General features: G+C 39.7%; 1 long non-coding RNA gene across 2 annotated transcripts in view; it reads left to right on the forward strand.

Annotated features, from left to right (window-relative positions):
• Window positions 1–18,281, forward strand: part of LOC306802743 — a 44,677-nt gene that overhangs the window by 13,853 nt on the left and 12,543 nt on the right. Inside the window, exons 4-9 of one of the 2 annotated variants that reach the window (XR_013774451.1) lie at window positions 1,633–1,810; window positions 3,360–3,483; window positions 3,967–4,017; window positions 5,139–5,428; window positions 10,516–10,655; window positions 12,663–12,825. This is a non-coding gene — a long non-coding RNA (uncharacterized lncRNA). Of the gene's footprint in view, window positions 1–1,632; window positions 1,811–3,359; window positions 3,484–3,966; window positions 4,018–5,138; window positions 5,429–10,515; window positions 10,656–12,662; window positions 12,826–18,281 lie in introns of those variants that run through there. The other variant, XR_013774450.1, reaches the window with a different exon arrangement.

An 18,281-nucleotide genomic window follows, 5' to 3' on the forward strand; every position in this document is an offset into this window, starting at 1 on the left:
AAATAGCATGATTGCACCTGGAGATGAATGTATGAGTTGACCTTGCTTGCAGTGATAGGAAATTATTATACAAAAAAGAATTTAATTGTCTTATGATTTAAAAAGCAGCTGTTGAACCGTGAAACACAAAGGCTGTTTTATGTTTTTTCTCATTGTGTGGGTTTGTCTGTTTGTGCTCAATGAGAGGAATGGGCTGCTCACAACCTACCAGGGCAGCCTGCTGTGGTCTGACCTCACTCTGCTGGGCAGCCTCCCCTTCCTAACCTTGGAAAGGGCTCAGCAGTTTCTGAGGTGGGATTTAATCACCTTAATTGCCTGTGGTGGCCAGGAGCACTGGGAGCTGGATGGAAGGAAAGGATTGCTGATGGTGCCCATGCTGACACACCAGCAGAGCCCATCAGTTACCTCCTGGGTTTGACAGCAGCTGCTGGGCCAGCCCATGGCTCCAGCTCCACACAGACCACTGCAGGTATCCACACCTTCCCATGCAGAGCAGATGGCTTAGGGCACTGGAAGGAGACTTAGGGGACAGAAAGCAGCAGGAAATCAAGTTCTACTGATTTTACTTCTCATGGAATAAACTTTTATTGTTGGAGTGGCAGAGCAGTTCCACAGGTCACTTTTTGTGAGGGTGAGATCCCTCTCATTTGGTTTTCAAATCAGATATCAGTTTGTCATGTGCACCTATTTTAGTTCTTGTTTTCTCTCCTGCAGAAAGCTTGTTATAGATACAGGCAGAAATTCTAGGAGTTTCTTTCATCTTGAACACATATGCTAAATGCAGATATAATATTAGTGGAGCAAAGGCATAACCAGTACTCGTGTAGACCTGCCTTTTACAGGGAATGTATATTTTATTGTCCTTAAAAATTGTCTTCAGTTTTGAAGATGTCAGAGGTTGAAATACCGAATAACTGTTTTGAGAACATTGTTCCAAGATACACAGCTGGCAAAGATAGTACAGTAGTTTAATAACCTGGGGTATGTCTCTGCAGAGTGGATATAATTTTAAAAAATAATAGGAAGTTCACAATGCTTGGATGTTGTGGATAGAGGAGTGAATGTAGAACCAAGCTGCAGCCAGTAAACTCCATCTTTCATGTTGTCAGATAAGCTTGGTTGAAGTCTCATAGCCACTTTTAATTGTTCTTCATTAACCTTTGAATTTTGGCCCCTGAATAACAGATGGGGGCTACTGTGACTAGTGTTTTGGTGAGCTAGAGCAGAGTGTGGTGTGCTGATGTGGGAATAAGGTACTGTAAGACACAGCAGCCTCAGCCAATTATTGAATTGCAGCTTTTAGCCTGGCTGGGTTTTTTTGTTTATTTGTCCAGAAGAAGGGGGAATACTGAAGAAATTGTGCATTATTACAGCAGTGGACAGTTGGCTGCAGTTCATATCAAGAGACAAAGAAAGCCATGCCTAATGACTAAAACAGACAGCAGGTTGCAAATTTGGACTTCATGATGCATTCCAGCCAGTAACATGAAAGACAGGAAATATCTTACATGTGCTGCCTTTGGGAAACAAGAGAAGATATGGAGGTCAAGCATGGCTCTGCTACGTTTGCTGATAAATCTTTTTCTAATAGAGGGCTTTTTTCTTTTTCTTTTCTGTTTCCCCCCTGAGCAGGGGGAAGATGAAGCAGCCTTGCTGGCAGCTGCTCAGCGCTGGTCGCTGCCTGCGAGAAGGATGGGCCCATCAGCACGGCTGAGCGCGGCCGTTCATCACCCAGCACCTGGCAGTGACCTTGAGCACTGCACCAGCAGCACCTGCCCAAGCCAGTCATCTGGCCATCCCTTAGCTCCAGGTACAATCCAGCAGGCTGCTGCAGGCAGGGATGGCTCTGGAGCAGTTTTGGTATTTAAGAGCATGTCTAAATTCAGTTTAGTGGGACCGCTGCAATGTTTGAAACCCTTGGTGGGGTTAGGGCTGGCACAGCCCCCTGTCTGCATTTCTTTGCACTCTTGGAAAAATAGGATGGCAGATTTCGGTGGATGTTGTTATTTCTGTTAGCAAAATCTGGTCAAGTCACTAGAAAGATGGTGTGTAATGAAAACAGTAAAATTGTGGGGGCTTTCTTCATAAATCCTAAAAAGCTGTGAAAAATGGCAACTTTACAGCTGCTATCCAAACACACCACAACAGAGCAAATGACACTGTGTGGTTCCTAATATGTTGGCTGTAGCTGTTCCTGCTAGAATGACAAGTTAACACTGGCTGCTTTTAGATTACAGAGGAGCAGGACCCTTGTTCCAAACAGTTGTCATTTCAGAAAGAAAAGAAGGAACTTAAGAAGGTGAAGGAATAAGTTTCATGTCATCAAAGGGTTTCTCTTTCTAATCTCTTTAATTACTTTATTGTGGTGAGAATGATAAAGATTTTGTATATAATCATAGTAAAAAATCAGCCAGTCTCCATCAGGAAAAATCTGTGCTGAAGTTCAGTCCTGTTTCAGCAGAAACCAATAACCAAATTCAGAATAACTTCAGCATTATAGGTTAAGAGATGCAATCCCTGGGTTAGAATGCAATAAAAATCTACCGGAAGCCCAGAGAATCAGCCAAGAAACACTTTGAGAAGTCTGGATTTCCTGTGCACAGTGAACTCTCAGAACATCTTGTGGCCCAACAAGGAACAAATTAGGTTGTTGGTTTCCAGCTGCAAGTTATTGGTGTGGAGAGTGACATGGATCAACAAATGCTTGTGCACTTCCATATTACTGGACTTTAAAGAGCTAGTGACAAGGTAATTGTTTGATAGATGCAATATGTTATGGGACCGCTGTCCAAATAACACCAACATCAATATTTAGCCATATTGTCAGCATATGAGTGATCTGCCCTCAAATTGTGTCTGAGAGCAACAAAACCACATTTTCTCAGAAAAAAGTTGCATTTGCATGTTCAGTGGAGGAAAATCTCTGCTGGTGATAACACATTGCGGTCAAGTTGCTCAAAATGGCTGAGTAACTTCTGCCAGATAAATGCACACTGAATTTACTCTGTGAAAACTAAGCACAAGCTTGTCTGGCAGAGCACAGCCCTACTCAGACATGCTTATTCTCCAAAGGAACTGCAGGAACCACTCTTGAAATTCCAACTCAATTGGAATTCAAACTCCCATTGCTCTGAGCGACACCACGAGTTTACTGAGTTAGTGAATAGGAGTGGCTGCTTTCATTTGAGCTTTCCAGAAAACAAATTAGAAAAATAAAAAAAAACCCCCGATCAACAGCACTGAAAATATCCATTTATATATTATTATACTTTGGTCTGCTTGCATTTTTCTCTATAATCATATTGTCATAAACACTTTCCACTGAAAATAAAAAGTGAACAACCTTTTTATTTTTCCAGGCCAATGAATATTTAGGAAGATGAACTGAATAACATTTACATAAATCAGAAAGTGTTGATGGTTGTATTTCCATGCATTGGGCCCATCTATGAAGGAAGCTATAAGGCAGCTTTCATGTATGAGGTAAGAAAATTGTCAATAATAGGTCTTAGAGCATTTTAGGAGACTTTGACCTTAGTGCATGTCATGTTAAACCAATAAATTAGAAGTGACTTAGCTCTATTAATAACAAATCTAAGTAGGCTTGAAATTTCTGTAAAGTGCCCTTAAAATAAATTTCACCTCAAGCAGGTTTCATCATTCTCCAGCCTTTATCTGGTATTTTTAATCCATGGGTGCATGTAAAATATTACATATCCTTTGTTTAGTGACACTAGTTCCACACCATGCAGAAAGTGCATTTGGCTGGTCCTGGGGCAGAAAAAAGCCTAAATTGTACTTGACACTTTTTGTTGTTACAGGATCTTGCATGCACGCTTTTCTTGAGAAAATGGTTCAATGTTATTGGTCTGTCTTTCCATTAATTCTATTTTTCTACTTTTATCATGCTTTTTATTAGCATGCCATAAATTGTGGTTAAAATGTATCCTGTCTTCTTGACTCTAGATATTGCTCCTTGAAGATGCAGGTTTGATGAAAAACAATACTATTTTAAAAGTAAACATTTTCCTTTTCTCCCAGACCAACACAAAAAACAATCTCTTGAAACAAATCAATTCAAAGTTCTCCAAGGAACATGGTTAAAAATGAATGGGAAGACATTTGTCTTTGTAATGGATAGTGTATTTTTAGGTAGTATAAATTTTATAGCAGTCATAAAGTTTTATGAATTTTAACAAATGTCCTTCTCAGAATAACTTGGATCTTATTGTTAGTGCATTATCTGGGAAAAGGTCACCAGATCTGTTCCTAAAAGTGAGGAATTTGCAACTGGGAGGTTACATAGCTTTGGGAAGAGAGTTAAAAATCAATCCCTGGTTACTAGTCCCATAAGCTGCAAGATGCCAAACCTGAGCTTCAGGAGATGTCCCTGAAATTGCTGTGTGCCCATGTCCTGTGTGCTGGCTGGCACCCAGCCCACAGGTGTGCAGCACTGAGCCCAAAATCCTCCAGTCACCTTGAGGTGCCTTGCTGAATGTAATTCCACTACAGCCAGGAGTACAAACCCTATTATAATTACTGCTTCAAACCCCATTACGTTTATGGATCCAGCTTGCAGTAGGATCCTGTGCAGTGACACAAGGGCTGCTCCAGCAGAAACTGGGAAGCAATGAGTTTTACCATTTTTTTTCCTGTTCACTTTAAACTGTTGACATGGTGCTAAATTCAGTACGCTGAAGGTGTTTCCATGTGTCACTTCTAATAGGATACAGGTGTCAGACAATTTGAGATTATTTCAAACCTAATTTTCTTAGAGTGAAGATACAAACAGTTACACCAGAAGCAGATGTTGGGCCTTTCTCACCCCTCCAAAATGCGGTTTGGCATCCATCCAGACTGAATCTATGGGGAAAAAGAGAAAATTATATTTAATTTTGGCTTGCTTGGTTTCCTCCTTTCAAAATCTACATGAGTGTGTAATAAAAAAACAAACCCATCCCTTTTCCCTCTGCTTTACACAGGGACTGAGTATCTTGTTGCAAACAGATGGAATACAGGCAGGTTGAGACATGAATGTTTTCCATCTCCACACTATCACTTTGTGGCCCAAAATCTGACTAAAAATGCTTTTTTCCCTTTTGCCCTCTTCCCCATGTCTCTGCCACTTGCTTCTCTAGGGCACTGATGCTGAAGTAACAGCCAGGAAGCAGAGGGGTGGCAAGGACTGTGCCTAAACCACCAACTCAGGGTCCTGCCTCTGGCCCACCTCGACTGACCAACCTGGAACTGGTCACTGGGACTCAGGAGAGAAGCCCTAAAAGAATCTTCTGTCCCTCTGTCTTCCAGCTGCTTACATTTTCCCTATCTTGAAGTAAAATCTCAGCTGTACACATGGATACAGGAACTACATAATTTGCTGGCACTGGCCTGTCCTGAGAACAGCAGGAACTCTCCATCAGGAGCTTCAGTGAGTTTAGTTAGATTTCATCAGAACTCATGTGGTGTCAGAAAAATTGAGCTCATAATCTTCATATTACAACCTCATAGAAAAAGACCCTACTCCGAGGTTTGCTATGTGAATTTTAGGTTCTGCTGCTCAAATACCTCTTTTTGCAACTGCTTGAGTCTTGTGACTGTAAATGCCATGTGCTCCATGACAGCATTTAAAGTTAAATTACTAAAAAATGCTCTACTTGAGCAGGGGATTTTAATCAGTGTTTGTTGGTCACTGAAATGCTGCTGAACAAGAAATTCTTTAAGAGTGAAGAGGCACACGTGTCCACTCGGAAGTGAAGGATATTTAGATGCTGCAGGCACACGTGCCAGAGGAAGGGCACAAAGTCCTTCCACAGATGGAGAGGACTCCATGAAGAGACAGATACAGACACAGGGAGGAATGAGCAGGTGGTAGGCAGGAGGCATTAAAGCCACAGCTCATCTGCATGGGGCCAGTCCAGGCTGCGCCAGGAAGGTTCCTGGGTCGGCTCCCCTCCAAGGCCATCGGTGGAGGTGGGGGAATGTGATCAATAGGAGGCATCAAGTGTTGGCTTGGCAATCAAAGGCAAAACTGTGGAAACGCCACTCTGCAAATGGGGTTTCACTGTGCTGCCAGGAAGTTCTCCAGAGGCATTGGAAGACCAAGCCAGTAACAGGAAATTAATCAGAAGCGTTTTTGAGGAGCTCCTGGCCTGGTGAGTGCTGCTGGGGCTATTTATACCTCTGAACTGCAGCAATTTACCCTGCTAAGGAGCTGCTCAGATGTCACACATTAGCCACTGCCAGAACAAGTGACCTTTCTGCATAGTACATTAAGAACAAAGAGATGAAAATTCCCATTTTCCAAGCATGGTCCAAAAAAACCTCTGTGCTCTTGTTAAACCAGCTGCATTGAAGAGGAGTGATTAGAACAGGGGTTCTTTTTTTTTAGCCTGCACCTGTCTCTCGTTCCACAGCTGAGGATGCACTGAAATCTACTTCCCTCCAGACCTGATCCTGTAAGAGTTTCAGGTGGTAATTAAATTCATCACTATCTACATCTATTTCTACTTAAACACTTGAGGGTAAAAGCCACCTGAAGGCCAGCAGTCAATAATGAGTCACCCACAAAAAAAAAAAAAAATTCTCCTCCATTTCTCTATCCCCAAATGGGTGAAATTTTTTTTTTTTTCTTAGTTTTAATTCTTATGGAAGTCTTATGGAGGTCTTGCAAAGGAGGGAGGATCATTTTGATCCACTGACTGTGTGCTAGTCTCCTGAGAAAGTGGCAGCTTCACTCACAGCTAGGAAGAAAGTTCCCTGACCATTCTATCAGGAAATACACAGGACAGAGATGTGGCAGAGTACTGCAGGAAAGATGTAAGTCTGATTTTTTTTTTTTCCTGAGGAATTTAAGACATTTTTAGGGAGATACCTGGGTTCAGCATTGTCCCTGGAGAAATGGGGCGATTCATTTTCTGTCCTGGCTTATCTCTTTATTGTAAATGTGTTTAAAGAGCACAGAGTGCTATGAGGTATTCTACTTATTCCATGGAACTGAGGAGGACCATTTTTAAAGAGCGGGTTGCATTTAAAGTATTTTTCCTCTTTCATAGGAATATCCTTTTTATTCTCTAATAGTTTGCTCAGGTAATTCTTAATACATACATCTCACCTGCCTTCTGAGCTGAAGCTTCTCATATTCCCTGAGTTGCTCTTCCCCTGTGAACATGCACACTGCCAGCAGTCTGATTTCTGGCACAGTGACACAGACCTAATGGCTTCAAAATTGTCACTATTGGCATTTTTTTAAACCCAAAACCATTAAATATTTCTGCCTTTAAAATGTGATGGGTGCTTGAAAATTACTGGCACTGTGCAAGCAAATTATTCCTTATACAGTTAGTCAGACATCCCAAATAATCTGTATTTCTGGGGAAGAATAAAAGTCAAAGTAGAACTTGAATTGTTTTGTGACAAAGTTCTGTATGGGACTGAGGCAAGACAGCATGATGCTCACTGAAAATAACTAACCAAAAACATTCATATCACTAAAACATGTCAAAGGAGGGGAATAATAATTCATTATTCTTCATGCTGTTTCATCTTAACCCAAAGTTTTTATCAAGTGGCAATTAGATGTGATGTTCTAAAAAAGATTAATTTTCAGGGGGAATTGTAGCTATTTCTTTTGTAGATTATTTGTACTTTTGTGACTGCCTGAAACAGAAATAAAATTAGGGTTTTTTTAAGGCAAATGCATTTAATGTGAACAATAGCCCCCAGAATATCTTGCTACAGAATCTTGCTACCAAACTAAAGAAGAAATCTAGGAAACTGTCTTATATAATTTTTAGCAATTTTAAAATTATGCCAGATTTAGTGAGGATTTTGTTTTGCCTCCTAGAAATGGTTATTAAGTATTTATCTTCTGTCAAAATAAGATAGATTGTTTTGATTTCAAGGCTGTACTGGAACTTTGTGTAGTTAGATTTGTGTTACCTGATAGAAAATGGCCACTTTTGGCATTCTAATCAGCTAGTGAACAAATTTCTGAAAAACTAGGGCTATGAACCAGAAAATGTTCTTCATTAATTTTGTTTATGGTGATTTAGTTTTAATTATAATACTTTAATGCTATTTAAATCTACATTTCCATCATGTGTAAGTTAATGTGGCATATTTTGCAGTAATAATCAAGGCCTGCTAATACAGATCACAATAGAGCCTGTAATTAAATCTTTGATGAGTGTTTCAAAGTGATTTTTAAATGTGGCTTGTAAGGTGCTTTACAAAAGCTTTGCTTCTGTCATTGCAACTTCCCAAATGTTCTTCTGGCATTGTCCAAGTTTAATGTCCATTCACATTCAAAATGGAAGAGTTTGTAATTGAGTAATTGCCTCGTAAATAAGTGTTGTCTGTAGGTAAGGAAAACAATTAATTTTCACAGCAGCTTTCATGTGTAAGTACAAATAAGGATCCATCTTCCTGATTTCAGTGAGCCCCCAGGGCACCTGCCCCTCTGACAGCAGAAAATGGGGTGCAAAGGTGTGTTCTTGTTGGGATTTTTTTCTGGAATCATGTCCTTGTAATTGAATTCTATGTTCAAGACAGGCTTTCACTGCCTCATGTTACAAGATGGGAGCTCCAGGCCTGCAGTGATAAGCAGCCTGCCTGCAGGCAATTAGAGACCCCAGGGCTTGCAGAGTCTAGTCACTAAAATGTGTTCCAGCTCGAGTCATTGTTTAACAATCCGAGTCTCTTACAGCTGTGAAACACTCCCATCATCAAGTGGGTCTCTGGGACTCCCTCAGGAACGGCAGGCTCTAGATATCCAGCTGCTAGGAACAAAAATAAATCTCTTTGAAGACTTATTTGCCATCACATTGTGTGAGGACTTAGGCTGAAGCATTTTAATCGTTCATCTCCATTCATCAAATCTTGTCATTCTTAACAAAACTCCAAACCAGTTTCAGCTGTGAGCTGGGTGTCGATGACACCAGGCTCTGTCCGTAGGTATCAATTTCCTGGAGAAGATGTGGCACACACAAGAAGTGCCTGTTGCAATCAGAACAGTTCCTGCCCATGCTGAGACACCAGGGAGCATTTCAGAACTCATTATTATTTATGCTCTTGGGGAGGGAGAGCAGCAGAACTTTAACAGCTATTGATCATCAGCCTCTATTGAGCAGTATTAGAACCCCTTTCATTAATGGTCAGTCAGCTTTTGCTGCTGACAGATGGTGTTGGCTATCTGCTGTGCTGTGATACCAGCAGCAGCAATTAGAAGTGATCACCTCTCAGAAATATTCAACAGGTTTACTTGAAAAAATACCTTAATGCTTCTCAAACTCAATAAAACCTGGTAGTCTTGACTTCACTGGGTTGTGAAGAAATGCCATTTTACCTCTCTTTTGAGCTGCTTGCTTTAAAGTAGGGACTATTTCTTTTTTTTCCCCCCAAAGTTTTTTAAATTTTATTGCTGACCTAAAAAGGAAGGAAATAAAATTCTAGGAAAATCTGTGTGTAGTTAAAACATCTTGACCTCTTCCTTGCTAGTAGTTAAAACCATCAGATAAATTAATAGCAAACATGCTCATGACTTAGAGGTGAGGTCTTAATGACTTAAAAGCTTTTAAGCTGGAAAATATCTTTAGTATATTTCATTAGATTGATTGTCCTTATCATGTTGCTTCTTTTTTATAAGGCATGGTTTGCTTCTCCCTTCTGGAGCAACCCAGAGAGCATCAATGTGACATTGGGCTGGGCTGTGCAGTCAGCAGAAGGAAAAGTTGCTGCATGTGGGAAAACACACCCCATCTCCATATGTACAAATATCCACAAATATCCAAAGTGAGCACTTCAAAGGAATAACAGCTCATTGCTGACCAAGAACATGGATATTGCAAGAACACCCTCAGTGTTCCCTGCTCTTCTAGGAGACAAACTCCCCCAGACTTTGCTTCAGCACTTCTCTGTCAGGGACACAAAAAGTCCTCAAATTGTTTAGGGAGAAGAACCTTACCCCACTTCAGAGACAAGATAGCTTTAAAAGGTGCAGAGGTTAGATAGTCTTCCCAAATCAATACAGCATGGGAACGAGGAATAAAACATCCTAGCCCAGAAGTTATTTTGGAGAGGTTTTAGTTCTTTTGAAGCACAAGCCAAAGCCCCTTGTAGGCTCCTGTGGAAATGTTCACATTAACATCAGTTTTTAATTTTTCTGGGGTTTGGATCTATTTGATGAAGCAGAGAGAATAATATTGAAATTGATGGAAAATGGTAAAAAATATTTTGACCTGCTCCTGAATTTTAATATATTTTTTTAAGCTGTGTGGTTTTGACTATGGTTTTACTTGTGCCTAATGCTGCAGGAAGGGAGAGCCCAGGCAGTGCTTATGCAGAGTGAGAAGACTCCTACAGTAGCCCTGCTGACCTCACCTTCTTTCTCAGTACAATTTCTCATGAAATTTCCCATAGCTTCTGATATTTTTGTTTAATTATTCCCTCCCAGAGAAGATTTTTTCCTCTTATCCTTCATTCCAAGGGCTTTCTGTCTGATTTATCTTCTATTTTCAGGACTCAATGAAGCAGAAAAACAATGTTAGTCTTTGGTGGCCAGGGAAAAGGAGGAGAGCTCGTGGTGGTCTCCAGATGATCTGGCCCTGGCTGAAGCAATCTCCTTCCACAAGGAGGGAGCAAAGGGCTGGCAAGGGCAGGTAAAGCTGCCTGAACTCCATGTGCTAAGAAATCACCCACACAAACACATTCCAGCTTTGGCAGCGCTCAAGTAATGGCTATTACTGCTCCAGGGAGGAAATAATTAAAGCCATTTCTTGACTCTGACAGTTTGATACTGGTGGTTTTCAATAGCAAATTACCAACATCTGTACAGCAAAACTCGGCTACTGCAGCAATTATTCAGCAGGGCTAACCACAGAGGTGCTAGGAATTTTTCATTTTCTAGATGTCCCCTCGTTAGGTGTGACCTGCAGTTGAGCCCCAAGCTCCACACGATGGCAAATGGAGTCTCTCTCCTTAGAAATGTAAACGAAACCATCTGGAAAGCTGAATATTCTGTGAAAACCCCAGTGGCAAATGCATCAAAGCCAGAAAATGAAAGACTGGAAAGACATCTGAATGGCTTTCTTAACTATGTGAGTATTTCAAGTTTCCAGAGCAATTCAGAAGTAGAATTTGTACAAATCATTCAATTCCACAAAAATTAAGGCTTTTCATTCCCACATACAGTTACAACTGTTTTGCTTAGTAAACACAATGAGTGTCACTGTACAAGCTGAAAACTCACATCTACAACCTGCAGCAAGCAGCACAGCACTGCAGATTTTCATTGCTGAAAAGAAAGGGGTGAAAGAAAGGGGTAGCAAAAAAACTAAATAAGATCTATACATCCCTAAGTCAAATATTTCTTTTCAAACATTAGCTAGAAAATGTAATACAAATACAATCAGAGGCTGAGATGAAATATGTTTCTGGGAGAGACCTGATTTGGGACTGCTAACAAAAATTATTTCACTGCTTATGTTGTAGCTACTTGTTTGTCAGGGTTTTATGTTATAATCCACTTTGGTCATAGTTTTACTGATGTATAAAACTAGTTTATAAATTGGCACTCTGTCTTCAGCTCTGTTTCACTGTTATTTAAGCTGCAGGACCCCATCAAGGAGTAGTATAATTTGCTGTAAAAGTAAGCAGTAATTTTAAATTAGAGCTTCAGACTTCAGCAATTTTTGGGGTGGCCTGGTGAGGAATAAAAATAGATTGTGCACCTATCAAATGATAACTGAGAAGTGTTAAAATAGATTATAGTCTTCATGGCCCATGTCAGCTAATTAGGCTGTGGCAAAAGAATCACCTATAAACATGGGGCAATTAAACACTTGCTTCCCTTTAGAGAAGAGAGAAACTTGCTTGAAGTGCTAGGAAATCAGAGCAAGTTCCTCAGAGTTAGATCAATTTAATTTAGATATCGATATGCCAGTCAACTTAATAAAGCCTTTAATTGATTGCTACACAGTTATATTTTGGAGTTGATAAGGCAGATCTTATTGTAATGGTTTCCTAACTGTGATACAGCAATTTCCAGGCCTTGTTGCAAGCAGTGGGTTGTGCAGATCATGGTCAGATCTAACCAGTATCCATCAGCCAGGTCCTCCTCCAGAACTTCAGGAAAGGCAAGTCACGACATTTTTTGTGGTAGTATAAAATTCAAGTTCTGTGCAGAGGAGTTAAATGCAAACTAAACAGGCTGGGAAACACTTGTACAGCTTTGAAAAGGAGGGGAATCTGCTCTTCAGTCAGATGCACATTATAGTGGAGAAAATAGCTCAGTGAGTATTTTCTTTTCACTCTTTATCTTCATTTGATGTGATGTGGACAGGCCAAGCTAGGGTATTATATTCACATCAGCACTGCCTTCAGACACTGTGATGACTTAGTGCAGGCAGACCCACATGAATCAATATTGATTGGCCACTTACTTTAAGGCTACTTAATTAAAATTAACACCATGGCACAGCTTCCAGTCAAACCCACAGCTCTGTGATTTATGAATGTGCTGGGGAGAAAGTGGGAAGGACACAGTGTAGCAGTTCTCTTAATTCTGCAATTGTGATCTCTTTGTGTAACGTGAAATTAAAGAGTTTAAAAGAGGAACTGAATGAGTGCAATAAATAAACTAAAAGGGTTGTTTTGTCATTATCTAGGCTCTTGGAGAGGACTTCTGCCTTTTTTCCAGGGTACCTGGCTGTCTCATTGCTTATTGGTATCATTCAGGGCTCCCAACATGAAGGTCTCTAATGTTAATGATAAAAGAAAATTACTTCCCTGTGACTGGGGTTGGAGCAAGCACAAGAGGCATCACTGTTCTATCAGATTGGTCTTTTGTGTTTCTATTAAATGTATTTAGTTCCACAAATATATCAAACAAATTTACAGTATCTGCATCTGGAGGAATCTACCAAGATAATCTTAAATGTGTTTTTTTCTAGAATCTCCATCTCATGATGCTTGGGGAGCAGTCTTTTTTTTTTTTTTTTTTTTAACCAAGTTGGTTTATGCAACAAGTTGTTCTTTATGTGTCAGCCTCATGTATTGTGTGTTTGACCAGAGATGCAGAGAATACAACTCCTTGTGTCACTAACAAAACCCTGAGGCTTTGCACCTCCAGATATTTCTGTTCCTCAATGGCCAGTGAGGAGGAAAAGTAAGAGAAGTCTCACAGATTGAAATGCCATAAGGAATTGTTTCTCATCTGCTCATATTTGCACAAAAATAAATAGAGAGAATTATGCTTTTAAAAGTTCAAGCCTTTGAATTGTGCTTAGCAGGCATAAGTCAAGAAGTCACTTGCAACACAACTGGGTTTGTTTTTTATCAGCACTTTCAATATCCTGAATCTCTGCTTGCTATTGCAAACAGTTTGGTGAGGGAGCAGCTGAGATGCCAGAGGACAATGTATTGCTCTCTGAGGGGAAAGTCTTGGACATCCTTAAGATAAAGGCAATAATACTTTAGAGGAGTGTGATTTAGGCATGAATTGGGTTTTTAAAATATTTCTCCCACAGCAAGAAACCAGCTTTAGAAAATACATTTTTTTTACATGTGATGCTAGAAGAAACCAAACTTTTTTTATCTCCCTATTGTAGTAAGTGAGAGCTTGTGTTTTCTGAGCATTCTAAATAAAGCCAGACAACTATTGTTTCTAGAGAACTTTGCTGATAAACTATTGAAGTAATGCACTTGGCTGAAATCATCCATTCTATTTTGGTTCTTTAATTTTGTCCAGGTGTATCAATTTCTGAAGACTGGCAGGCATTGGTTCTCTGCATTCCAAAGATTGAATTTTTGAAGGTTTTGAATCTTAAAACTTGCTTCTTGAAGTATTTAATCCTGAAGTTTTGTCAGAAGTCTGAAAAATTATGCTTTGTTTCTTGAGTTGCCTATAAGGGATGTAGAGTTCTCCCAAGAAACATGTATTTGTAAGGATTTCTTGTGGATGAAAATGATTTTATTGAATGCAGAGTAGTCCTCACAAAGCTCCTTGAACCATTTGCTTTCTCATTCTTACTCTTCACTCATTTTCTTCATCATGTTAATGACATCAACATTAAGATTCTTTGAAGAACAGTGTCTCTGATTTCTTTGGAGTTTTCTTTTGAAAACTTTCTTCTTGCAACTTGCTTTTTCCTGAGATTTTGTGAAAGACCATGGTACAGTTGAGCTTATGAGAAAAACCCTTCAAAGAGGAGTGCATGTTGCTCCCTCTCTTTCTGCATTAGTGCTTTCTCAAACATTTGCACAGTGATTTATTTAGCTGGGCAGGAGCCCCTGGACTTCAGTGTGGGTGAGAGAACTGCTGTCTTGTGATGTAGTGTTAACACAGACAGCATTGATAAACTGCAGGACTGCTGGGATGTGTCCCTATTCTATTAAAAATATATTGATATAAAGTAATATTTCTCTCCACTGCCATCTAGTGAAGTTACTATGCTCTGTTAAGGCTTTGAGACTCAGCTGGGCATTCTGGTAGTGAGCACAGAAAGTCCAACTCGCTGCAGAGAGTCTGATATTCATCCCTGGGGTAGCAGCAAACACTACAAAATAAAGGAGGTACAATTAATTTAATAATAGAATTCTGTCAATAATTATGGTGATAGACACAGTGAAAGGATTTGTGCTTGTTTATCAGCATTGCAGAAGTGATTGGTAATACCTAGATTCAAGTTGTAAAGAAAGCAAGCACCAAAACCTCTGCAGGCTGGTGGAATGGTGTAAAATCAGGCATTTTTGGGAGAAAGCACACAGGTTCCCTGGAGGTCCAGATCTGCTGCCTCCAGTCTGTATCTTCAAGCCTGCAGAGTGATGCCCACCAAAATCCTCAGTGGATTTTCAGCCTAGAACTCGAATGGCACTTTTTGAATAGAATTTTTTGAGTTTTTCAGCAATGGCCAGGTTGTGTTGGGCCACACAGGGAGGATGTGCTCTGACAGCAGTGCTGGGAGGGGCACCAAAGGGCTCATGCTGGGAACACATTGCACCTCTCTCTGGTTTCTGATCAGATCAGTGGCATTGATTTTGCTTAAAGATCCTTGGCTAATTTTGTAACACACAAGTAGGTCAGCTCATCACTTCCTGATAGTGGAAATAGCTAAAATAGGACATACTGCTCTGAAATGATAATTCTCATCATGTGTCATTTAGTGAGCAAAACTCTGTCCTAATACTCATGTTCATCTTAAAATCACAAACTGTTCCCAATGCAAGAGACTGAAATAAAGCTGAGAAAAGAGATAATATCAGCACTATTTAGAGGAAGAAAAAAATCAAGAGAAGTGCAAACCAGATCCCTTTGATGGCTGCAATGTGTATTTCCATTGCCATAGCTGAGCAGTATCTCTGCACTCTGAAGTGCCATCTTTCCACTTCAGTTTCACAGGCACGATGGAACAGCCCAAATTCCTACTGATTTCAAAACCTGTGCACTTCCCTATGGAGCAGAAGTAGCAGTGTGCTGGTTTGCTGGTCTGTTTTGTACTTTCCTTCTACCACACTGAGCACAGAATCTATTTGGCAACACTTAAAGGCAAATTATATGTGTATCCCTCAGCTCTAACTGAATTATACATTACCTTTGAACAGAAATGAAAGGTGAATTCATGTTTTAACTTGGAGTTGGCTGCTAAAGTTTGTGCTTCCAGGTGGGAACTGTACATATACAGACTTGCTGTATTTTCCAAAGTTGTGTTAAGAAAGTAAAACAAACTGGTCATCTGGCAAATGAAAGCCAAATGCAGGGTGGAGTAAGTTTATTATTATTGTTATTATTTATTTTGTAGTTAAGCCTTTTTAAGGTCTTTCATTGAATCATGCCATAAATTGTAAATTACAGAACAAAATTTCTTAACTTTGTTTGCTAAAATGTGTGATAAATTCAGGAACCTTTGAAAAATCTGAAGCTTGTTATTTTGAATGAGTTTGGTCAATTCAGTAATTGGAGCCATGTTTGAAGAAAAGGAAAATCCTTTATTTTACTGAAGAAAGGCTCAATAGGACTGAGTTGTAGCCACTACCCCCTAACCAAGCTGAGTGACTGAGAGAGTTGTTGCTTTACCTCACTCTTGAGGCAATGAATAAATGTTAAATAATAAATAAATCTTCTAAATTATCTTAAATCACACTGTCTGCCCAGGCATATTTACAGAGTGCCAGGGCAGCCAGGCAATGACCATGCTGCTAATTATAAGTAAGCAAACAGTTTGGTTCATTGGCAGCACTGATTTTTTTTTCCCATTTCATTTTATTTCCAGCCAATTTGCATTTAAGCTTCTTTGTTCAAGGAGTCCCTGTCCTAAGTTAGAAGGAATGGCATTTGAATACTTCATTGCATAGTGCTATAATACTTACACTTCATTTTTATTGAAAAAAAAATACAATTCTAAGTAGAAAACTTCAACCAGTGCATTTTCTTTAATTAGAATTTCATCCAAAGTGTTGCAAGGGGATGTCATGGGGAGAATATGGTTCCTAAGCAGCCCTGTTACCAATAAGCAGCTAAGAAAATGCATTAGGAACTTACACATATTAAATGCATCAGGAAGAAGGAAAAAAATTTAATTGCCATGGTCTTTTCAAAGAGAATTTTAATTCCTGGTTTTGACATTGCTGGGTGAGGTTGTAGGATTTACAACCTACAAAAGTTCCCTTTTGTTCTTTCCATGATTGTTTGTGTTGGACCTCACAGACTCCAAGCTTTTTTGTATTTCCCCAAAAACCATCAGAGCTTGTGGACATCCCAGTGGGATGTAAATTGCCTTGATGTCCCAGGGTCCAAATCAGCGTGGCAGATGCAATGGCACATCCCCTTTGGAAAAACAACAAGAAAGAAAAGCTGCAGCAGTGCAAAGCCACTCAGAGCAAGTTGGTGATGGATTGGGAGCAATAGAGGAGGGATAATCCAGAGCAGTTTATTGAGACACAGGAAGGTTGAAGATGGATGACATCCCTAGTTTTGCACAGTGTTCCTTCCACACATACTATTAAATCCAGACTGCAAAGTGAAGGTAAAATACTGTAGGATGTGCTGAATGTGGCTTTGCACTTCCAGTGCTGTCATCATTTCATTGCAGTATTGGTTTGAATTCCATCCTGTAAAAATGTTGTGTTGAAAAGATCAATCAAGTTCATCAGGTATATGAATATGCAGGACTACTGCAGTTGGATTTGATAAAGCAGTACCAAAGTTTCTCATTGTGCCAGCAAGCTGAAAACTGTCCTATTTACACAAGAGAAAAAAAGATTATAAAGAATGGGATGTCAAGAGTAGTCTTTAAATAGTTTTCCAGTAAAAAATATATGGATTTTACTTCTAGCCCAGAGTAATGTACAGTATCTGCAGAAGTGACTTGTTTTGTCAAAGATGCCAAAAGAGGTTTTTGCTGTTGAGTTATTGATTTGATTTTTCTTAGAAGTCATCCTAGCTGTTATGTCCTCTCCTCCTGCTTTCCAGTCAGGTAGTAATTGCACTACACAGGATTTCCATTCCATGTCCAAATGGTGCACATTAAAATAAAACCACTGGCAGAAAGATGTAGGTTACAAACACTGAAGGTGATGCTGTCACAGAGTCAGGCTCAATATCCACCTCAGCCCTAACTTCATATCCTAAAACCACCAAGAGTTAATACTTGGGAAGAGTTTAAGTATTCCCAAGCAAATAGTGGTGAGAGGAAAGACTCTTAGGGAAATTTATTTGCAGTCTACCCCTCTTAGGCTCTCTTGGTGGACATGACTTAAAAGTAGTAACAATCACTTGGTATTTGTAGAGAAGGGCAGAACTCGTCAGCCATAGATTATTGTGCCAATTTATTTACAGTTTTAATTTTCTTCCCATTTGCTGAGAGAGTAGAATGATTAAGTAAAACCTTTGGAAAAACAAATGAGTATTTTTTTTTCCAAGGAGAAGGCATAGAGATATTGCTAATAAGGCTGCATTCCTTTGATGTCAGGCCTCATGCTGCATAAACTTTATGGACCCATCATTAGTCCTTGTCAACTCTTAGGGTCTTTTGGCTTGGGGCCAAACAATTGATATAGTGGAGAGCTTCCAGCTAAAATAACAGCCTCTGCATCTTTATCTTCCCATCCATCAGATTGTTGGTGGAAGAGATAGGGCTAATTTGTCACTCTACCCACTTGGAAAAGTGTGATAAATGGCTTAATTAGAAATTTTCTTTTTTTTTTTTTTTTAAGAAATCAAGTTTCTTGAGAACTAAAGGTTGAGAAAACAAGGGCTAAGGATTGAATTAGAAAATGAAAATATTTTT

The sequence above is a fragment of the Erithacus rubecula genome (assembly GCF_903797595.1).
Source record: "Erithacus rubecula genome assembly, chromosome: 5".
NCBI classification, from domain to species: domain Eukaryota; kingdom Metazoa; phylum Chordata; class Aves; order Passeriformes; family Muscicapidae; genus Erithacus; species Erithacus rubecula.